Here is a 16,565-nt window from a genome sequence, read left to right on the forward strand (position 1 = left end):
TACTCAGTTTCCATTTAGATTTGTTTACAACAGTTTGGCCTTTTCTCCTGATTTGTTTTGAATGAGTATTTTAACTGTGCCCGAATCTTTCTTATGCATTGCTGTGCTCGGTTTTGTTACTGAGGTATTGAAATATGCTGCTTGTTTTAACTGTCTTAACTTTATGAAATATTTAATAGGTTTAGTATGTTTATCTTTTTTAACTGTGGTTTTTAATTATTTTATTTTAATACTGTTAATTCTGTGTGAAAAGTTTATTTCTAATTGTACCACAAAATAAACAACGTATTATCTACAAAATTGAGCTCACATCATGTAGGGTGAACTGAGTTGTCATGTCCGCATAGGGTATGGTGAATTGACATTTGCCCCACTTCATATGAAGAGTCTTGCATTTGATCTGTGATGCACTGCTTTCCTTTGCACCTCGCCTCTCCTATGCATGGCACACGCTAGCAAAGGCATGGTCACTTTCCAGCGCATTCACTCTACTCAGGACGGCCATGACATCTTAAATGTTGACGGTGTGGAAGGGCTGTGCAGCTCATAAGACAGATTTTAGGATACAATGAACACAGTGATGTCTGGAGCTGAAATAGGTTATCCCTGGCTAGATTTACTCTGAGAATTCTTGTTCACAGCGGGCCACTGAATAGTCTGTGGAAACCACCTGCACCTGTCGGAGTCGTTGCTGGGGAGTTCTAGATCACTGTTGTACTCTATAGAATCTACATTTACCCAGAACAGACCTACATGCACCTGACATGCACTGAAAGAACCATGGGTTTACTCATTGCCATTCCCCCATTGCCATGGTCAAATGAGGAGCCTACCGTTGCCAGTGGGCGCTGCATGGGATCTTCTCTGACACATGCATTGCTACTAAAAAGGCCACAGTGATTCAATGAGTGACCCCAATACATAATGCAGCTGAATAAAATGTGTAAAAAAAGACATGGGAAGTGCTCAACCACACTGCTTGAATCATCCTGCAAAATACAGTAATGACAATGTTTTTTTTTATATTATTTTTTTTAAGGAATTACTTATGTCATACTCTTGGAGATCCAAACGCATTAGCTAGTCTTGCTTAAGGCTCTTAAATTAATTAACCACTTATAGAAAATGACGGTTTAAAGAGCTTCTCCATTATCTCCCAGCAACTAACCAATTTTCTTTCTCACTTAGCAGAAAATATTTTCCTATCCCCAGAGTCTCTTCAGGTGGCATTACACGAATCGTAGTGTTCTCTGTTCCCAAAATACATTCTTCTTAATCGTGTGTTTCCCATTCATTCATTAATAGTTGTTTACTTACTGAAAAGGTGGGACCCCGGTACATCACAGGAATTTAAATGTTTACGTTTAGTTACACTTAATTTTGTATTATTCCCTGACCCTCCAGTGAAGGAATACATGGAATAGACACAAGAAGCCTTGATTATTTATAACATGTCTCCGAGTGCATACAAGCTTCACATCTCAATGCTATTCACTGTAGTAGATGAAGAGTCCATATAGTGAGATGAACATTGTTCTGTTAGGAGCACATTATTTTTAAATAGGCGTTACACGGATCAATGACAAAATGCCATATTGTGCAATGGTGGAGGGAGGGTCACCAATCAACAGTAGCAAGGGCGTGGAAGGAATGGTAAGATGTGCTTTTTTTAAAGGTAAAAAATAGATATAGCAGGGTTTCTTAATTGCACATCTACAGATGTCATTTGTTCATACACAACTGGATTTGCAGTAGTGCAAAAACAATGGGAAGGGATTTGCCCTGCTGTTAATGTAAGTGTGCATGTGCAAACAGTTATCATGTTTGTATTTGCAAACGTGCAATTCTTGGATAATCCTACCCCATTTTTTCTAAATATTTATAAATTGATGAGCTACATTTTCTCTATAAATCATGTGTGATTTGGGTGCCCGATGCAAAGATCAAAATGTACAAATGGCTTGCTACCATTTTTCTGTCATGCAGAAAATCAAGCCATTCCTCTGATTGAACAACTTCAGATTTGCTGTCCAAGCCTTGGTCCTCACCCACCTGGATTGTGGCAACGCCCTTCTGCATGGTCTTTCAGGGACTGCCCTGGAACTCCTGTGATGTGCCCTACATGCTACAGCACGATTCATCAAAGGACTCTGAAATGTCACCAAATCACCCTGACCCTCATCGAATTGCACTGGCTCCTGCTGAAAGCATGTATTGCCTTCACATCCTGCTGCATCATCTGCAAGGCCATTACCCCCAAGTCCCCAAGCTACCTCATTGAGATGATCAACATCTTGAGGGGAGTACAATCCACCAGTGGTAAATATATGAGCCAACCTTTAATACATTGGTGCAGTAAGAAAAGAACCAGAAGACAGGCCTTCTCTTTCTAAGCTGCCTTAATCTGGAACCTACTCCCCATCGACTTAAGATTTGCCCATTTGCTTCTACATTTCAAGACACTACGCTTCAAGAAATGACTCCTCCCTAACATCTGGGTTCACACACCCTCCACTCGCAAACTAACCTGATACTGGCCAATCTGCTCCCCATGTTTCTGCTGCTGGTTGCTTGTAGATCCCTTGCTACTAAATTGCCTGACCCCGCCCTGTCCTGTTGTTAGCTCGCAACTCTATTGTCAATCTGTGTGCTCCCCCTATGACTGTAAATTGTTTTATTTCTTCCCCAGGTGAGGTCCTTGCTATATAAGTCCCCTATGAAAACCTATAAGGTGCATGAAACAGGTTAAAAGTGTGTCAAATCTCAATTACATGGTAATTGTTAAGATATTAATTGCATGAGGACAATTATGTTGAGTAATTCCTATCTTCTTGCATTTTAGCACCAGCAGACAAGACATTTAGTGGGTTGAATTATGTAATGGTCAAAGTATTATCATCGATGTGCCAAAGTGCCAACTATGAAATGTTGAAAAATGACATACTCAAGGTTGTCCCAACCAGCAATTGCTTTATCTCAGAGATTAAATCTGTTTTCTTTTTGTGGCAGTGTGATATTCCTAGAAATATATTGTCTAGACCACACCTTTTTCCTTTGTTTCCTTTTCCTTCATCAAAAGTAATATTTAATAATATCTCTGACAAAAATAATTGAATTAATACATTGAAAAAATTCCTCAATCAATAATACATTTACATACAAAAAGTTCCTCGATCAATAATACGTTTAGATACAACAGATTCAGACTGTCAGGATCAGCATACGAGGTAGCAATTTTAAATATGTCAAGTTCACAATAAAACTATAGATACCTCTCTATCCAACTAATCGTCATTTATTTGTAATGGAAAATTCAACAATAAAACATGTCCACTCAACAAATGTGTGGACTACGTTGGTCCCAAATTGTAAATATAAGAGACATACAACACTGATAAGAATGCTTGATATGTTCTCTCTCAAGATTGAATACGTTTCGGCGGAAAAAACCTGGATAGTGCCGCCTTCCTCAGGACCAAAAAACACACAGGTAACCCCTGGATTTTCAAAGGCTCTTTATTTCTCTAAGCCACGTAACATCATGGTAAAGTTCTGTGTAACAGGCGGCCAAACAAATTATAGTCAAACAGAATATTTTAGTCCTTGACTTGCCAGGTAATCGTTAGCAGTTCATAACGGCCTCTCATGGCATAATGAAGTCATCAGGATAATATTTTCCTTGACGATCAACATCATCTGTTTACTCTTGGAATTGTGCATGTGTTCCAGAGAGCTTCTTCACATTGCAGCCCATTGTTCGGATGTCTCCGGCTAACAGCTGCCTCCAGTCGAGATCGTTACTAATTCCTTTTCGCGTCCATACTTTCTGCACCCTTTCCTTCTATTCTCTCCTCGCTAGATTCCAGATGCATGGACTGCAAACCTCCATTTGTTGTTTACTGCGTCTGCTCTCCTACACGCTAACGAGGCCTTCCTTGAACCGTCCGTGAGTTTTAGTCCGTCATACTATAAAATGTTGAACAACTTTCTCAAAACACTCAAAAACAATAGTTCAGGTTTTGGGATCTTAGTAATCGTGTTAGCTGCACATATACCCTACTACATGTACTTCTTGTTTGTCTACCCCTCTCTTCTTCCCTTGAAGTAAACCCCCTCTAAATCTCCTACCACATTACACTACAGACACAAACACTCCAATATGGCTACCTGGCTTATCAATTGCTACATTAACATTAACTGAGATATGAAGTTGCTCTTTACTTTTGCTATATCAAACCCCTCAACATCAGTGGCTAATGCAGACCCATAGAACTGCAATGTATCAGTTCTTGAGCCTCCCCTTCATATAAACACATTCTCAAGTGTCACTGCTAACCCCGTAGAACAATAGCAGGACTCAAGTAAAGACAATCCCCTGTCTGATTTTGAACATGGGTACACACAAAGATGCCACTAAAAGGGCAGAATGACACTATGCCAGACCTCTGTATATGCACTGCACCACATTTATTTGAAATACTCACTTAAGAGGTATGGACAACAGTGTATTTACTTAGTTTTCATTTTTACCATTCTGTTGGGTAAACGATGATCTGCATGATTGTGAGGAATTGCCACCTGGCAAGGGTGTAAAAACCCTAGCTTTGTTGGCTTGCATGAATTGATAAAATGATGCTGGTGATTCCATGTCAGAAATGGGGGTTTTGCTAATCAGATCCCCCTTTTATATGCTACATGCCAAAGGCATAGTGCCCTGGGACCTGTTGCATCAGTATCCCTATCTGCAGTGCCTGCTTTTCAGAAGAACAGAGCAGGTTCATAGGTCACAGGCATCCCTTTGATAGCTGCTGTGACAGCAAAGTCACTTCAGCACAGACGCAGCATTTAAAATGTGCTCCTCTGTACCTAAACCACATAGGTATGAGTACTTGCTATTCTGGTGGCAATTTAAGCTTTAAACATATAACCATGCATGAGTTTCAGTTCAGTTGTGGCTAATAGTAATTCACATAACTATAAGAAGCCATATCTGATTTATAGTATACATGTGTCCGCACTGTGAGCGCAGGCCAGCTGTGGAAGGATTATGTGTGTTCTGCTCAGATAGCCTGTCCCATCCACTAGGAGGCCACAGGACATGACACTAAACAGACCCGACAGGATATTGGGGCATGAAATGGCACATTTTGTGGCATGAAATTGCAAATATTGCAGCACAAACCATTATTTATTGCAGCATGTGTGCGGGACATTTTGTATTAACTGGAGGGTGTAAGATTGCCACATTTTAGGAAAGTGGCAGAGTGCAAGGCTACAAGAGATCCGGGTTGTCATCATTATGTATCTTTTGTATTAATTTAATAGGACGAGTCACAGATTTCTCTGACTTGGCAGAACAGTTTTTGTTTTGGCTACATTTCTGGTTTAATGTGCATCCTATTAAATAGTATTAACTAAATTGATCATTATCAGTTGTAATGCTGGAACGATTCCCCTTCTATGTTCTCCAATCCCCCAAACACCCACCCACACCTCTCGCACCAACACACCTCACACGTCTCACCAATTCCCCATCACAACTTGCAATCCTGAACCTCTCACTCCGTCATACAAATACTTACATGCTATGTAAAAACTGTCAAGTCACAATTTGCATTCTCCTGCCCCTGCCAAACTCCAAATAATACTCCCAACTCACACCTTACAATCTACAATTCCTCCCGCAATATACATGCCTTCATTCTTTTGTGCTTCTTCTGCATCTTGCACCCTTTATCCAATTCTTTTGCACTCTTCACTCATCCTTTTTCCCAATCTGCAGCTCACTGCCTCTTTCCAGCCAATCGCTTTCTGCCTCACTGCTCCCCTTGACCACCCGCTCCCTCTACTTTCTGTACCTCCACTCGCTCTCAGATTTCTGGCTGACCCACTGTATCACTGCTTCCTCTGCTCTCTTGTGCACCGCCTCCTCCTCTGACCCACTTCTCTCCCTCTGCTTTCTTGCCTATCACGGCACACCTCACCCATCATTCTCCCTCTCTCTCCTTTCCCTCTCATAGTGTGACCATTTTTTTAAAATGTACATTTTGACCATGATCCTTAAAAAATGGGGCATTTAAAAATAGAGCAGAGGATATGCTATTATTAGATAACAAATTTTTTGAAATGAGCAGATCACCTTATTCTCAAAAGTGACCTGTGCATTTCCACGGGGCTGAGCTGTATTGCAAATTGTGCGCTGGCCAGCTACCTTAAATGGGGTTATGGGTGTTTGACCGAAGTGTAATTATTTGTGGCGGAATTGACCGTAGTCAATTTTGCCGAAAATGGATTTGCTCTTCAGTCAAACAATTCAAAAAATACCTTTCACAACCACCCCACCCCCTCCCCTACTTAACTGCTTGGTCGCTGCTGCCTCCCCTGCAACCCTGCAGTATCAGATCCGTCCCTCTAACGCAGGTCGGATCTGACGCCAAAGGGTCCCTTTTTAAAAAAAAAAAATCTGTTTTCGAACCCCCACCTCCAATTTTTAGGTGAAATTGTACCATTTGATCGATTTTTGGCAGTCAAAATTGGTAGTACCTTGAATAGAAGTGCTCTCCTGTAAGTATTCTGCAAACTCCCAGCACCTTTTGTAAAATGTGACCAAAAAAACGCATTTCTATCCTGTTTGAGGAACAGATATGCAAGAGACATAGTAGCGATTCACACCTTAACAAAATGCATGACAGGGTCAAGAAAGACCCTGTTATGCATGGGCATCCCTATCTCCCGTGCTCATAGGGTTGCCTAAAATTTCTGCACATTTAAGAGTGCATCTTGCTTGGAAATTTAGGATACGCTTTTAAATCGGCAGAAACGTCCCCTGATTTGCTCAAGGAGGTGAAAAAGGCCATCTGAATGGGCGCGCATATAAAATCCACAAGGGAGACCTGAATGGGCACATTTTAATAAAATGTGCCCATTCAGGTGTTTCTTATGGAGTGGGCTGCTCTTTTTTGGGGTGCAAGTGATTTTATTTCTTGAGTTAAAACGTTTTGAGAATCTGGCACCAAGAGTATTTTTTTATTTTTTAAATGGTAGTTTTTGCATTTTTTGTGCAAAAACAGCAATTTTTGTGCAAAACGTCAGTTTTAGCAACATTTTGCAGGATCGCAAAATCACTGTAAACTGGATGGTCTTACTAAATGGCTGTGCCTCTAAATTGATCCATGGTGATGTTGGGAAGCACCCAGGACAAAGACTGATATGCACTGGACATTTCTCTTCTGTGAAAAGATGGTGAGCTAAAGACTCTGGTTGAGACTCTAACCTGGGATAGAGGCCGGTAGAGAGACACTCCCAGGACCCCTCTTGTTTCTGCATATTAGGTAGCTTTGGGTTTTCATCCTAAATTACTAGGGTAATCCAGACTTGGAACCCTTGCTCACTGTTCTTAGAGATGCACAGCTCCACCTCACTGACAATGCCCAACCAGGCTGAAAAACGTGTCTGGGGTTGCTGTTGGTACTCTTGTTCAGCAGAGAATTGTCTGGCATTTCAGTGCTGGACTGCCCTTGGGCAGGACAAAGACTGATATGTACTGGAAATGTCTTTCCGTGAAAGGATGGTGAGCTAAAGACTGTGACTGAGACTCTAACCCAGGATATAGGCCAGTAGAGAGACACTCCTAGGGCCCCTCTTGTTTCAGGAAACAACTCTCTACAGAGTGATAGACCCTTAGCAGCAGTTGTCCTTGGAAAACAACATCAAAGGGTACATCACATACAAATGTTCTAGTCTCACATCAGGATGTTGAATATCAAAGGGCCTTTGAGTCTATGGGTTTGAGATATGGGTGGGGGTAGTATAGACAGAGGAAGCTCAGCATAGTTGTAGGAGGGTTCTACCATCTTATGTCTGTACCTACCTATCCCTCCTGAGCCTCCACTTCCTTTAGAACAAAGCACTTTTGGTGAGATGTCAGAAGGCACAAATCATTATCTTCTCTCTCTGTACCTCTCTATCCCTCCTGACCCTCCACTTCCTTTAGAACAAAGCACTTTGGGTGTGATGTCAGAAGGCAAAAATCATGTGTCTCAAGGACAGGGATTGGACCCCCTAAAGCAGGCGTGCTTTTGTCCAATGACCTGTGGACCTTTGCCTATAAAGGAAGGGGTCACCCACTCATTTGATTAATCTCTGGACTTCAATCCTTCAGGAAGATATAATTGGAGCCTATTTGGAGAGCAATCCTTTAAAAAGTCCTCCAGTTGTGAGGTGAAAGCAGTTGATCCAAGGCAGAGGCAGGTCTGTTCCTTAACAATCCCTAGTGCACATTGATAAGCAAGACCTGCCTCGTTGCCAGCTACACCTGTACCCGGTACCTCAGTGGGGTGAACATTACCTGCAGGTGTTTTCCAGCTCCACCCCTTGTTTGGGAGAATGAGAACAAGGACCAATCTAATGCCAGATCCCCTGTATTAGGACCTACAGTAACTGAAGCAGCCAAGCAGCTGATCTCCTGTATTTCATCTGCATTCAAACACATTCCAACCAACATAACATGTGGTGCTGCCTTTGGCAGTGCTTCGTAATCTTCTGACCACTTTTTCTGCATCCTTGAACCAGCTCATCACTGCACCGTGCCAGCTGTCTGTGTCGTTGCCTTGGCTTGAACCAGAAGCTTGCTGCCGTGAAAGAATGTGAACCACTGCACACTTCACTTCAAATCTGACTCTACTCTTGCCGCCTATCTGGATTACTGTGACATGCTGCATCCAAAACGCAGTTTGCAAGAAGACTTATGTGACGCTGTTGAACTGCCATGAAATGTGGAAAGGTATTAGTGACCTCTAAATGCCCCCTCCCCTGGTTTACATCTTTCGGCACTAGGGACTGGTTAGGTCACAATTACTACCTTTTTCACTCAAGAGCATATGCTTTTTATGAACATTGAGGTATTTGATTGTCCTCCATCTTGACTGGGCAACCCTTTATTGTGGTCTTTTGGACTTCGCTGTTTGGGTTGCTACCGGATCACCCTCACAACCCCCTTAAGAGCATAGCCTGCTTTGGCCCACATTACCACAAAAGGCAAAAGATGTATATCTCTTAACTCACATTTATGATTGGGATCACTCTTGTTTTCAGATTATGTGGTTTAGGCACTAATCACCCTTGAACTCCTTCAGGGCAGAAGTCATTTCATCACAATGATACATTAGGAAACATTTTATAACTGAATTTGAACTTGCATTTTATGGATTTTAGTGTTCTGGAAACAGATATGTTTCCCATGTTCCAAACATATACAAATAAAAGATATGAATTCCTCTACTTGAATTCAACAGCACATTGTTCAAGTTTATCACTTAACATGTGGCCTATAATGAATTGTAAAAAACAGACATCTCTCTGACGCATTTCCCTAATGGGGTTCACCAGTACTACTTAGTATTACATGCTTGAAAACAAGAGACATTTATCTTTTTAAAAGTTCATATAATAGAACCTGTAAATCACTTTCCACAACTTAGCAGAAGATCAACCAATACACCAATGGAGATGAATGGCAACGGGCAAGGGGTCGATTTCTTCAGCAAATAAACTAGTCAAGTGTGCACACACACAAACACACATAAAAACAGTAAATAAGCAAGTGTACTATCTATGCATCAAAGTTTGTCTGAATTTCAGAGCTAACTGAAATTACCCATGGGAGTCATTTTTGAGTTGTCAGAGTTCGCAGCTGTGATGCCTGAGGGCCTGGAAAGTCCCAAATTACACAGAGGTCCTGGAGCCAGTTCAAACCGGACTCAATAATGGAAATACAAAAAGTGCAAGGGAAAACCCAGCTTTGTTATAATCAAAATAAAGCAGCAATATCATACAATGAGGGAATTCTTGGTGCTCTCGCCTGTTAGATAAAAACAATGGTTTATATCTTCAGAATTTGTCATAACTGACATCATACTCTAATCTTAGCTACTAAAGCCTACAAGGAATAGGGATTGGCTAATAGTGATGGTTACATATAGATTATTTAGGGTTTACATTTTTTGATTGGGGAACACTTGTCTGGTGGCTCCTCCTGAGACCACCTCTAAATTGATTAAGGTAAAAATGACATCATCTCTGCAATATGTGTAATTGGCTGGCACCTTACTTCATGGGCAGCGTACCATTGAGGGTTTTCATTGGTTGGGTTTGTACTGACCAACGTTGGACAACTGACAGGTCGTCACGATTTGAGCCAGGCAGAGGTAGGGGGAGCAAGGTCCATGGACTGCTTTTCTTTCAATTAAAGAAGATACCATTCCTCATTTCTAGGCCAGGAACCAGGGTGATCTCTATGAATTTGGTTTTGTGTAGCATCTTGTGTCTGGGGATATGTGTATAACTGGGGATACATGCAAGAAGTAAGGCATGTGTCCTATTTGTGTTCATTGCTAATGAATAGACAGTGTTCTGTTATGGGTCATGTGTGATGAGACTGTGTTTGGAATTATTTCACCTTTCATTTATTGGGAGCTTAGCTTATACGTGTTATATTTCCTCTTGCACTGAGGAAACTCTTGTGCTATTCTCCATGGAGTCTTCTGGATTTTAGCTGTCCTGCAACTGGCTTACACAGGATGGTTGTACACTTATAAGACTTTAAGTAATCTGGAAGTATCTTTCTTGTATCGTGGGAATTGCTATCTTGTGCTTTCACTGTAACGTTCTTACCCTTCCTTAATTTGTGGTAACCTTGGCTGTGGTTGTCAGCTCCTGTCCGAGCTCTGCATGGCCCTGTATGTGTGTGGTCTCAGCATTTTGAGTTCTTGTTAAGCCTTGAGTCCTTTTTCGTTTAATTAGAAGCGTGTTTTGGCTTCCATTTTGTAAGAGATGGCTGCCATTTACTGTTGCATTTTTATGTTAGTGAGCCATATGTGCGTGTTGTTCATGTTGCATTCCGCTTATACATTACTTATGTTAGTATCCGTAATGTCTTATGGATGCTATGTTAATATTCTTCATGTATAAATGCATATATTACCTAATGTACACGTTCTTCATGTTGAGTGCACATTTGCTTTGTGCCTAATGCATGACATCGGTATTGTCACGTTAGTTTGGTTACTTGTGCCATATTCAGCTTAGATTGTGTCCATTTCTTGCTGTACCTGCCTAGGCTAAGGGTGGTACAGTTGCCTTAGTGAGTAGCATTTCTCACCTGTGCTATATTGGGCTAGGGGAGGTGCAGAAGCTATGGATGATGTATTCATCTGCCTCCCAACAACTCCTTTGCAACCTCTCTCACTAATGGAGGATTTCTGAGCCCTCTGTAATTTCAGATATCACAATGTGAAGTTTGGCTTTCTCTAATGTACTTTATATATAAAGTTACAGCTGGAGATTAGTTTCTGGGCATGCAGGCAAGGAAGATTGGATGTAACAGGCCCATAGCTTCTTGTTTAGAGTGAACCTTTGTGCTTTATGATTCTGAGGCCTATTATTTAATGCAAAAATACTCCATGTTTTAATTTCACTGTGGCCTAGATTTTTCTGTAGTGATGTAAAACAGTTGCTATTTTGTCATATTTCTATGTATAGCACTTCATGTCTGACTCCTCCTGCTTCTGTACAAGTACAGGAGGCTGTACAAATAAGTGGTGTTACTATGGAATGCAAGAGTACTTAACATATCATCCTCTGAAGGATGAAGGCTGCGTAAACCCTGCTGAAATATGAACTTAGAAAGTGCAGGCTGACAGATGTCAGCTGAACTTTTAACTTGCATAGCTATCCACTTGTGCACAGGATGCTCTATAAGACATTTTTGAGTTGTAAAGAATCATCAGCTAGAATATCTACCCATCACCCTCACCTGTTCCCCTCAAGTCATTTTGAAAACAAAATATAAGACTACTAGTATGACGTTTACAGGTGGATCATGACATATTCCTCCTGCTTGAAAGCACTGTAATAATAAGTGTTATGTTAATTGGAAATACAACCCCCTCCCAAGTCAATGCATTACAACATGCTGTGGTATGCACATTTAAGTAGAAAAGATTGGTTAAGGGTTCACTTCTGGAACCTATGTGCGTTCTGCAGGTCATTGGTTTCAATCCTCAATGTGTACTCATCCTTTCCTTCTACAGACTTTGATCTTCCATTTTGACTCCGTTTTTTTATGAAAGAATATGGATAAACCCCTAACCTTCCCTAAGCTATGGGTTTGTCCTACCACACCAAACTAAACTATGGTACTCATCAGTAGTCAGTGAGTCCAAAAAGAAAGCTCTGTCCACAGTTCAAAACTAATTTATGCTAACGCTACTACTTATAAAAATAAATGAGGCAAAGGAGAATGTCTCCCTTCTCCTTAGGGCTGCTTTCGTAGCAAGTTTAACTTAGTAAAGTATTTATAGGTAGCTCTTTGTAACTACTTTCATCAAGTTGTAAAGTTCCGATATTGGGTTTTTCCACTTCTCTTTCTCTCCCTTATCATGTTCTCTTGCAATCTCTTTGGTTCTCTTTGCTCTTTACTATTGGGGGGCTCTTTTGATCGTCTCTTGTTATGCAAACTTGAGTTTCTCTCTTGATTGAATGTCCAATCCTCTTCCTGGTTAGGGTAACCAGTACGGATGTTGTTACAGTTCTCATTCTCCTTATATATTGCCAACACTTCCCCTTTACTGAGACAAGTAGGAGTGCTCCAATAATGATTCTCAAGCTTCTCAAAGACTTGCTTCTTATTAGGATGAGTATGAGTGGCCCAACAATGGTTTTTACTCTTGTTCCACATGTGTTCCTCACTGGGACAAGTATGAGTAGCCCAGTGATGATTTTTACTATTCTTCCACCTTTGTTCCTCACTGGGATGAGTATTAGTAGCCCAGCAATAGATCCCCACCTTGGTCTATACTTGTTCCTTACATGGTCATGCATAAGTAGCCCAGTAATGCTTCTCTCTCCTATTACACTGCTGTTCCTTACTCGAATGAGTATGAGTAGTCCAGTAACGATAATTTCTCTTTTTCCTCACTTGTTCCTCACTGGGGTGAATCTGAGTAGCCCAGTGATGATTTTTACTCTATTCCCACACTTGTTCCTCACTGGGATGAGTATCAATAAACCAGTGAGGATTTGCACTCTTTTCCCACACTCACCCCTCACTTGGGCGAGTATGAGTATCCCATTCATTATTTTTAGTCCCCTCCCCGGAACTCTCGCTTTCCCCGTTACCTTTTTTTACTCAAATTACTCAGGGATTGCATCACTGGGTCTGCAGTTCAGTCACAGCTCTTCTCATGATGTCAGGACGGCATCTTCCCTTGCTGCTTTCTCCTCCTTTGGCATGGTCTATGGTGCCTTTTTGTAAATGATCTCCACGTCCTTAAGGCATTCCATCATATCCTGGTCACACCACCACTTATTATTCAGTTTTTCCTGGAAACTTGCATCAGTTTTCAAGTTCTCTCAGCCTGGATCTTCTGGAGTGCAACTCTGGCACTTGCATATGCCATCTTCCTTCCAGCATTGGAAGCTATGCCTCCACATTTCCTTCTGCTCCAATCCAACAACATATTTCGAACTCCTGGGTTCCTCTATCACTGGTTTGGAGGTAGATTGGGTAGGGAGTTCCTCCTTTGGAAGGGGAGACCTTGTCCTCAAGGTGGAGAGTCCTGCTTGCCTCTACCCCTATGGAAGGTGTCACATAGTGGGATCATCTCCATAGCCTCACAGGGAAAGAATCACGTGATTTGTCACATCATGTAAAAATAATTGTATGTAATAGTGTTTTGTTCAGAGTGCTTTGGTGAAGGCACTATATATGTTAATGGCTACAATACATGCATAAGTGTTACAGCATCAATACATCCAAGCATAGGCTCAGAATAATGTCTTAGGGGCAGATACTCCCAACTTTTTTAGCACAAGTGATCAGATGCGCTAGCACATCTCATCACTTGCGATAAAAAAGGAGAAGCTGATCCACAAAAGACTTCTGAATGAGCTCATTTTCGAAGCGCTCATTCAAATCCCTTTTCAAACCTATTCTCATTTGAGCAAACCAGGGGGTGATTCTACACATTGGTAAGGGCATCCAAAATTCGCAAATGAAATGCAATGACATTAGTTTCTTCTCCCTACTTCTGTTGGGAACAGGCACAGGGGGAGGTGCAAAAAATGACAGAGTGATTTCTCAAGCTGACCTGAATAATTCTTTAAGTGTTTAAACCGCGGCTTTCACCGTTGCGTTTTCAGCCCCCAAACAAGGATGGAAACTTTTTTTTAGCTTGTCTCAGAAGTGGCCCTTCAGGAACTATGTGGTGGCTGTGGAACATTTTAGACTGAGATATTGGTCAAAAGTTATTTATTTAGCTATAAGACCAAATAAATAAATACATTTAAAAAAACAGTGAGGCTGAGTTTGGCACATGATAGAATCAATGGCACGTGAGACTTCACATACAGTTTGTCATACCATGCATAAATGACACTGAATGACATTACTGGGGTATCTGATACTGCACTTCTCGTATGGATGTACCCTTATATGTGAGGCTTTCCCGTAAATATGTCAACCATAGCAGGAGTGTTGGGCTTTTATATACATAGGGTGCTATTAGTAGACATTTGATGATGCCCTTGGCATATTATAGAAGCAACTGGATATATGGAGCTCTAACTGATATATTTCGACTGCACCTAGAGTGTAAGTCTATAACAGACATAAGATGATAGTATCCTCAAATGCAGTCTACATTTGGAATACAGTATTGTGTTTTATACATGATTATTAGACCTGACTTGTGCAGCTATAATTGGTATAAGATGGCAGTAAACGGCTATATCAGACTGTAGTTGCATAAGCATGCCAGGGTCACAGGCCTATATTGGTTGAACCGGGGCTACGGCTGTCACAACATGACCCGTGCCATGGCATATCAAGTCTAGTTAAAATGTGGTTGTATCTAAGAAAGTCTTCTGTTTACATGAATACCGGTTTGGTATGGTTTGAAATGTAAACCTCTGTACATTTTCTACACCTTACAGTCACTTCAGGTTGATGTCATTGGGGTTAAATGTCATGCAATGTTATTTCAATTGATGTCATTGGGGATCAAAGGCTGTATGACATTGCTTCCTGTGATGTCATTGGGTGTGTGATGTCACTTTTACTACACCAAGCATTTTGGTGAGATGATGTCCCTTATGTTATCTACAGTGCTTGAAGTTGACATACCTCCCTTGGTCATTGACTGGGTCTTAAAAAGTTCCCAATTGTTGATCAAACTGGACACCCTGCAACATATGACGGTCTCAGAAGGGAAATGGTCTCTTCTGAATTTAGTGTAATTCCCAAGCTATATGTTGTTCCAGCCAGGACTGCCATACAGAGCTTATTTCTCTATAACTGCACTCTCTGGAACTCGTGTTGCATTACCCTCTTTGTGCTCGATTCGACTGGAGCTGCAGCCACACTAGCAGCATCGACCTGGAGCAGAGGTTGCCAGTTTAGCTGTTAAGCCCCCCGCCATCTTGCAGACATATGAGCCATAATGTTGACATCTTAGTGACAGAGATAAATTAGCAACTGGTTGGGGTTTTATTTTAGGGATCTTAAGTGCTTGGCACAGCACAACAATGGGTCTGTTATTTAAACACTTGCTCTACCCAATACAGCTCTTAAACAGCTGCCTAGGGGCATGCTAAACAGAGATGTTAGGAAGGGTGACAATGAGGGACTGGAATTCACTTTCTAGAAGCTAATTTTGCACACTTGTTGTTTCTTGTCCTCCCAAAAAGTTTTATTGCAGTTTTAATTAAGCATGTGGGCCATTAAATTACTCATTTAAATATTATAAGCATCCGGACAAAAAACCTAGCTGCATGTGAAACCAACTTCCCTTTGTTTTGCATATTAAGTAGCTTTGGGTCTCACCTTAAAGGAATGGTTCGGTCAGAAAATGTTATTGGCCCTACGGGTCGGCCATGTGTTCTTAAGCCTAAGTCTCTCAATATTAGAAACATTTCTTATGGACCTTACCCGAGTTTTCGTCGATTAAACGCACGTGAAAACAAGCAGCAGGGCGCATCCATTTTGTCATAATCCTATCACTTGCCCCATCACCCTGGGTGACCTGCTTTTGCGGCACTAAATCATATCCCCCGCCCCTGAGCCTGTCATCAGCAGACGCGTACCGCCCATTTCACAACGCCAAAGCACGTCTCGTGTCAACATTCGCTGCGCTTCAGCTAATGACGTGTCACCATGGAAATGGCAGGACGCCTCTTTACTCAATAAGTATAAACAGACCGTTTGACAACACACAGCAGCAGATTTTCGATTCCATTCCTCTCTCTCTGTTACTTTGAGTATTCTGTGACTTGTTTCTGTGCTCTGGTCAGCTACCTTCACTGCTTGTAGCCCGTGTGAACACCTGTACCATCGCTAAAAATTATTTTAGTTTGTTTACCACACAATGGCTACAATAATGCCCTACATGTACGGGCCCCAATATACCGAGGAGGAACTACTGGAAAGGGAAACATGCGAAAACGATGGGGCTTCGGACGGCAGTTGGCAGGATGAATCAACGGATGAAGACACTGGACCTTGTCGCATG

Source organism: Ambystoma mexicanum, chromosome 7q (assembly GCF_040938575.1).
Source record: "Ambystoma mexicanum isolate Mex_15411 chromosome 7q, UKY_AmexF1_1, whole genome shotgun sequence".
Taxonomy (NCBI): Eukaryota; Metazoa; Chordata; class Amphibia; order Caudata; family Ambystomatidae; genus Ambystoma; species Ambystoma mexicanum.